Source organism: Cyprinodon tularosa, unplaced genomic scaffold (assembly GCF_016077235.1).
Source record: "Cyprinodon tularosa strain WSP-4 unplaced genomic scaffold, ASM1607723v1 ctg2, whole genome shotgun sequence".
NCBI lineage: Eukaryota > Metazoa > Chordata > Actinopteri > Cyprinodontiformes > Cyprinodontidae > Cyprinodon > Cyprinodon tularosa.
The window spans coordinates 166,574-174,336 of record NW_024038733.1 but is presented as its reverse complement, the minus strand read 5'-3'; the positions used below and the strand labels follow the sequence as shown (position 1 = coordinate 174,336).

General features: G+C 36.5%; 1 long non-coding RNA gene across 1 annotated transcript; it reads right to left on the bottom strand.

Moving 5' to 3' along the window:
• Positions 1-3,645: 3,645 nt before the first annotated feature.
• Positions 3,646-7,428, bottom strand: LOC119782985. The gene is made up of 3 exons (XR_005280739.1): positions 6,593-7,428; positions 5,395-5,501; positions 3,646-3,700 (listed from the first exon to the last, which is right to left on the bottom strand). It is a non-coding gene; the product is annotated as an uncharacterized LOC119782985 (long non-coding RNA).
• Between the last annotated feature and the right edge of the window lie 335 nt (positions 7,429-7,763).

Here is a 7,763-nt window from a genome sequence, read left to right as displayed (position 1 = left end):
GGCCTGAGCTGTTGTTATTTCACAAAACCCTCTTTTCATGAATTCATCTACTTGTTTATATAGCCATAAAATAAAAACCCAAACAACCAAAATTCTTGAACATAAAATTATAGAAGCACTGTGGTTATTTTATTACTTACCTGCAGATGGTTGTTCTCCAACCAGAGGGCTGTTGATTCAAATCCCTGCTCCATCTACTTTTGAAAAAATTTAAAAAGAATGTTACCTCTTCATTCAGAGTATTGACATCATTGAGAGCCTCCTCAGCAGACAAATACATTTGGTGTTTTGTTCAACTGAAAAAAATATGTTTTGTTGTTTCCTGTCCTCCCATAAATCTTCAGGAATGTTTGGTTTTGTGAAACAAATTGGGAAATCAAGTTTCTGTCCCCAAGATTTAACTGACATTTTAAAAGTTTAATGATTGAACCTTTAACTTGATGTATTTTAGGCTAGAGAAATTCAAACAGCAGTTAAATGTTAGGTCAGACTTGCTTTTGTAGCATTAACTGCTTTATCTATGTTTACATTCAAGCTTAAGCACCAACAGTCTGTTTATTAGTCTTTGTTTGACTTTACATTCTTCACTCAGAATGTTACTGAAAGCGTTAAGTTGTTAAATTGTTTGCCATTGAATCACCACTCTTATTGTGTCTGTCTGAAACTGAACAAATATACCAGAGTAAGTATATCACTGAGCAATCTCAGGAAAAAGGAGGCTTTTGTTTTGCTTTTTATCTGTAGTCACTAATAATACAAATCTGAGAATCTTATCACAGCCTTTAGTTTCTGATCTTCAGAAGTTACAGGTTATCAAAACAAGAGAAGGTTTTTGTAAATTTGTATACTTGTACATCTGACCCTCTGTGATATGGACTAAAGTATTTTAAAACTGCTACAAGATGTTGTTTAGATTAAAGGTAAAGCTCAAGAGTTTTATTACAACACAAACATGCGCAAAAATACTACCCTCTATTTACAGGACAGAGCTGTATATATTTTACCATTTCTAATGTAATCTGTTTATGATTGCCCTCATGTTACAATACCATGTACAGGCATCACTTGGTGAACATGTAAAATATTGAATGAAAAGGGGACAGGAAAAAAATATTGTTTTTATCATTATGGGAATAATTTCTGTTAAAATGGTCAGTGTGCCCTCAGACTGAGGTATAAAACTTCCAGATAAATGTATTGTTTCATCACCTGCTGTTATGATGAAATATGTTGGATTAAATATTCTCTAAGGGTACAGTGATGATTATCAATACCATGCAGTAGATAAAAGCTAAAAAACAGTGAATAATGCAGTTTTACATTCCTATATTTGATAAACAAACAAAAAAAAATATGATCATTATTTTTTCTTATGACTTTATGTTGATGTTATACTTTTTGCTGGCATTAGGAGGCGCTCTGCTCACATGTAATGGATATATTGTGCCTAAAACATAAAGTGTATCTATTATTAGTGTTTAGTTGCAGTTTATGAATATTTTGCTCAGTATTAATGATTTTTTTGTAGTTAAACTATGAAAATATCAAGAGTTTGGCTGAAAGTTTTCAGACAGCAGTTATAAGGCTGTGAGACGTAGACTATATAGGGTATTTGTTTTACGTAAAGTGGGTAAGTTATTCGAATGAGTGTGCAGTATTAAACTATTAGTTATGCTATTTATTATTTTATGGTTTTTATAAATTTGCATTATCCTCTTATTGAATTGAACACAATATATTAAGCTTCATTATTATTAGTAGAGATCATATAATAAGCACAAGTCCACTAAAATGCTTTAAAGACATATTAAGTAAACATTTGTTTATTCATTCCTCATATTATTATTAAAGGTTCTGCTTTAATAAGAAGAAGTTTTATAATAATTTTTTTTTATCTGTATAACATTTTTTGCTTTAACACAAGAAAAACATTCATCATTTCTGAGAGGATGTTAGATTTAGAGCCAAGAGCTGTGGTTGGTTTGGGTGTCGTCTGTTAATGACTATTAATTATGGGGGTGAGCATGGGCTGAATTGATATGTTCACAGGAGGAAAGCCAAGTAACATTTTCATTTTAATAAATCAAAAACTGTTCTTTTGACTATTGTGACAGCCTGCTGTCACACTCTGAAGCTGAGTGGTAACTTTTACATTTTTAATTTTCAAAATGAGTTGCACATTTAATATATTTTCATTAGACTGACTTTGCAGTGCACACATTTAGTTAACTTTATTTGTCAGGTTGTTTTTTTTTGTCAAGATGCAATTGGTTAATTTCCTTTTTCTTTGAGTTGCCAGTTTCGTGGGATCTGCTGGTGGAAGGCCTCAATGAGCTCCAGCTTTTCTCAGTTGGTTGTTGCAGGCTAATCAGCGGGTCAAACCATTTGTAATGGGAAGGGAAATTTGTTTATCATTTGTTTAAATATTATAAGTTTGGGTAATTTTGTTAATTAGTTAGATTTAAAAAGTATGTAGTGTCTGGCACATACAGTATTTATCTGTTTAATTAAGTTTGTTAGTTTGTTAGTCACTTATCCCCCTTGTGTGTCATCAATGGTCTGATCAACCACTATTTCAGTTTCCCTCATGTCAGTTTGTGCTTGAGTTCTTTATGTTAAAGCCTGAATTGAATTCTGTTTTGTTGACCTCTGTTTTTGGGCCCAGCTTATCATTTGTTGAAAAATTTAAGCAGTTTTCTGGCTGGTTTTGTGCAAATCCCTCACAACTATAAACCAAGATAATGTTGTATAAAAGGATTTTAGCTGTAACTTTTTAGAACCTGGTCCCAGTAACAGCCTCGGGTTCTGTTATTGTGAGAGATTGGCTGCACCAAATAAATAGAGGTCAAGGCAATGACAAAAGAAGGATGACCATTGCATGTGAATGTGTTTATACTCTTAGACAATCAAAGACTGAACATAAAAAGGAGTGCCCTGGTGTTACTGTGGTTTACATCACCGCACAGGAGTGCATTTGCTGAATTTGCATATGCTCCCAGTGTAATGGGTTTTCTGCAGGTGTTCAGTTTTCTTTCCAAAGAAATGAGCTAAAATCCCTCACACATAAATTTTAGTCAACCATAACAGTGAGAGGAGCTAATTTTGTTTCAGTGTCTTAGGACATGGTGGTTATCTATCCAGGGCAGATCTGTCCTCTGATCCAAAATCAGGTTAAATAGACTTCAAATTGTCGTGAAATAATGAATGAATAGATGAATGGAATTTGAAGACTTAAAAGAACAGTTTGTGCATTTTTATAATGCAAACACACTAACCTTTATGCTATACCAATTGTTAAGACATCAATCAGTCTTTCCATGGGTCATGTCCATTACCTCAATCAGATACTGAACTTTGGTCCACCACAGTAACAATAGAGCCCCAGCTGCTTACTGAGGGCTATTGTAGGCTATTTAATAATCTATTTAAGACCTGATGCTGGGAAAAAAAAAACATAGGTAGATGTCAGAACCTGACAATAGCCTTGTAAAAAAAATAAATAGGATATTTTATTGTTGATACTTTACATATTTTTCAATTTTATAATTTTCTCTTTGCTTGGATGCCCTCTCAGTATGATGCAGGTAGTGGGAGACAGCAGGACTTCAGCTAAAATTAGCATCCCTATGCAACAATGTCCCACCTCATGAAGCTGTTGCTGAACTACTGCAGAGCTCATTCAGTGGCAAACTGCGTCATCCTAGATGCACAAAAGAGCATTATCACTTCCTTCCAACCAACAGCTGTAAGACTTTCCACCACTGCTCCCAACAAGCTTAAAAAAGTGTTTAAGCACATGTAACTATAACACCTCTGCTGTTGCTGCTTTAACTATCACTTATTGTAAAATTGTCATTTTAATTCAGGGAAGAAGGGACTGCTGTTTTGTTCAGATAGTCTATGTCGATGTGTGTCTGTCCCTGCCAAATAAACTTACGGTAGATATTTTTGAATTACCCCCACCAGTTGTACATTTGGTTGTTTTTTAAATAACTACAAGTATTTATAGTAACAATTACATGCCCTTACTGTGCAGTACTTTATTTTTTTATTCTTTTTCATATACTTTCAAATTATACTTCTGTGTGAATCTCCTTATTTGAAATGCTGGTCACTTTGCTGGAGTTGCACCAAGATTTCCCAATTGCTGGACAATACATTTTTTCTTTTTCACTTAGATTAGAAAATGAGGCATACTATTATTTAAATATTCAGACTAAATAAGAAAAAAATATCATAATGCAAGATGACGTGGGTGTTTCATTTATCCTGTATGAAACTTGCTTATGAAACATGAACTAGCAATAGCTTTTAGTCTGACATACAAACCTGCAGAGCTATATAAGTGTCCTATGTAAGATTAGTGACCTTTTAAGATTATTACTCTAAAGTCCCACTTAAGTATGTTTAACCTCTATTTTAAACTTGTTTTACAGCAGCAACATTATATTTATTTTATTTATATTATATGCAATAATCTAACATAAATTGTGCACAATTAAATAGAAGAAAACAAACATCCATCCATCCATCCGTCCATCCAGCAATTCTTGAATCGTCACCGTTATCCAGTGCTCTGTGGTTTACAGGTCGGTTACACTTTGGACAGGACAGAAACATTACCTGGTATTTAATTTTTTATTTCTTTCATTAACTAAATGGCAATGAACTCCATGTAATTTAATCTCAAATCAAGCAAAATTATTCCAGAGAAAGCCTAAGAGGTTAATTAAACAGCCTTAGTAAAGAAAATTAAATGAAAGAAAGTGTAGAAGTTTTAAAGCATGCGAAGATATGAGATGCTTTAAATATCTAATTTCATGCTGTTTAATTAATTAACTAAAATCTAAAGCATGCCCATCTATCTATAGTTATAGGTGGCAAAACTGAGGGCAATTATCAAGTTAGCACTTCAAAGAACCTAGATATCTCTGGCAGAGCCCCATAGAATAACGGCACAGGGGAGAGAATCTGCCAATAGGTCAACTATACCAAAACCACGCTGGATCTGATTTGAAGTGAAAGACTTTCAAACTTATGAAGCAATTACTTAAAAAAAAATGGGTTTATTGATGAATATGAAGCCATTGTGAAAAATGACTGAAGCCATTTAGGGGTCACAGAAAATGTGTTAGAAGGTTTAGATCCATCTTGGCCTCTATGCCAAAACCTAGGTGTAAAGAAAACTGTTACTGTGCATAATCCTTACATTCCTAACATGAAACAGGACAAATGGACCCAGTATTCAAGTTGAGAAAGTCAGTAAGAAAGTTCAAAAAGATTATTAGCCCAAAACACACAATGGAACACAAGCGGCTGTTGTCGATCTGCAGACCGCAGCGGCTGCAGGGAGGAGGCGGGGTACCACCCCGATTATCTGTGTGAGTCACTTACCCCAAAATCCCAAATACTCCGTCAGGGCTCCACTGCAATCCAGACCGCCTGCGCAAAGCAAAGCATACAGCCTCCGCTGTGGCTCCCGTCCGCTCCGCTCTGAGTTCCTTGGAGATCGTAGAGGGCATGCACGAGATGATTAAATAATTCAAAGCAGCAAAACATGCGGAAATGAACCAGGGTTTCCGCGGATCAACAAAAATAATTACAATTCATTAATTTTTTTTTAATTAAGGCCTTAATTGCCACTAAGATTTATTAAATATGTTTATCGTGGCATTTATAATTCTTTAGTAAAAATTTTAATAAAAACAATTTCGTCAGATATATTATTTCGCGATTAATTTGCGTGGAACTGATCATAAAGCTGTATGTTCAGAAAGGAAGCTCTAGGTGGAGAAAAAGCTAGAGAATATAAAAAGCTAGAGAATATATATATTCATATCATAAAGCCGAACATACGACTTTATGATCAGTTCAACGCAAATTAATTGCTACATATATATATATATATATATATATATATATATATATATATATATATATATATATATATATATATATATATATATATGTGTGTGTGTGTGTGTTTACATCACGGATGGAACGGTTAATGAAAACCGTCCAAACCATTCGGTTCGACTGTCTTGGTTCGATTCGCGTGTGTTGCGTTCAAAACTGCTTTTTTTGAATGAACTTTGTTTGTTCTCTACTCCCAAACTCAGCATCCCTTCATCCCTTCCTGTAATAAGAAGTTTCTTTTGAATGGATTTTATTAAACTTTAAGTCCCTCGGTATAAAATAAATATTTTGATGGAGATGAGAAATCTGCTTCCTGGTTGGTGAATAACCAATAGTTTGCATCCAATCAGAATTATGCTATAATTTCTAGTCACCGATCTGTTGTTACTATATTTTAATTTGACGAACCGGAATTTCTCGATGTTCTTTTTCCTGTTTGGTGCGATTGCAATTGCGGATCTTGACCTGGCCGGACCGGAGCGGAGCAAAAAGTTGCTCGGCTCCGTATTTTGTCAGTGAAGGACGGAGAAGACGTACATGGACGGAGACGTGCGGAGGAGTAGCGGTGGATGTGGAACAGCTCACATCGATTTACATGAAAGACAAGCGCTCCGCACAACTTACGTCAGCGGGGCAGAGCGGAGCACTGATGGAGTATGTGGAATCTGGGGGTTACCTGGTTGAATAGTTCAGTCCATGAAAGCAGGATCTGACCGATGGACTGCCAAACGAGCAGCGGTGCAGAGCCTCCCAGAGAGTGTCTCCGATGCAGGGACCCCAATGAGCAGGTCAGGGAAACAGATCAGACAGGAACAGTTCTTGAATCCAGGAGTCCGCAGCCCAATCAGGGATTCTGATCCGCACAAGAACAGACATATTCAGGGTTTCAGGAATCCACAGAGCCTGAAGGCGGGTTCAGAGTTCCAAGAGTAGTGCAGCGAGCTCATACAGACACACACAGATGCAGACAGGCAGGCTCAGTTCGATGGAGAAACACAAGACAAGGTACCAGGATAACTGCAAAACTTTAAACTGGTCTCCACCGAAGAGCGAGTACGATGGGACTTCAAACTGGACTCCTCCAAGAGCCAAGACACAATCAGGAGACAAGACAAACACAAAATACCCTCTCAACTCACTAGCCTCTGGGGATGGGGACATGAACTTTGGACTAACTAAATCTGACAAAACAAATATAAAACATCAAACAATGATCTGCCCCCCCCTGGAATCCAGTGATTCATCCACCCCAAGGGTGGATTTCCAATGCCCTACCGGACTAAAACACCTTGGAAAAAAACTAAATAAACCAAACTGGGTGGGGAGGGCTGGTCAAAACCAGACACAGATCATTGGCTCCCATACAACTCAGGCGAAAAACAAACACGGATACTGACAGCGGGAGACACAGACCCGAAAGCAGACTAAAACAGAAAAGCGAGAATTCTCCTGCATGCCAGGCTTGAGCTGAAAAACAAAACAAAACAAAAATCCCTGTGGCCTCCGGGAACGAGGACACGAACCTTGGAAATAACTCAACCTAACCGAACAAAAATACAACAGACATCAAACAATGATCTGGCCCCAATAGCTGGGCTGAGCCTTATATGGAGCAGCTGATACAGGTGGATAGGATAAGGAGTTATTAGGAACCGGGCAGAGTTACGCAGGTGAATGAGGTGAACAATTAAGGTCCGCTATCAGGGCAGATCATGACAGAAACATTAGAATCATGTTGAAGGAATGCTGCTAATTTTCCAGTCCCACTATATGGTCATTCAAATAAAATCCTAAAGAAAATAAGGCAAGCAGTAAAAGATGTAAAAGACATGCAGATAAACATAACA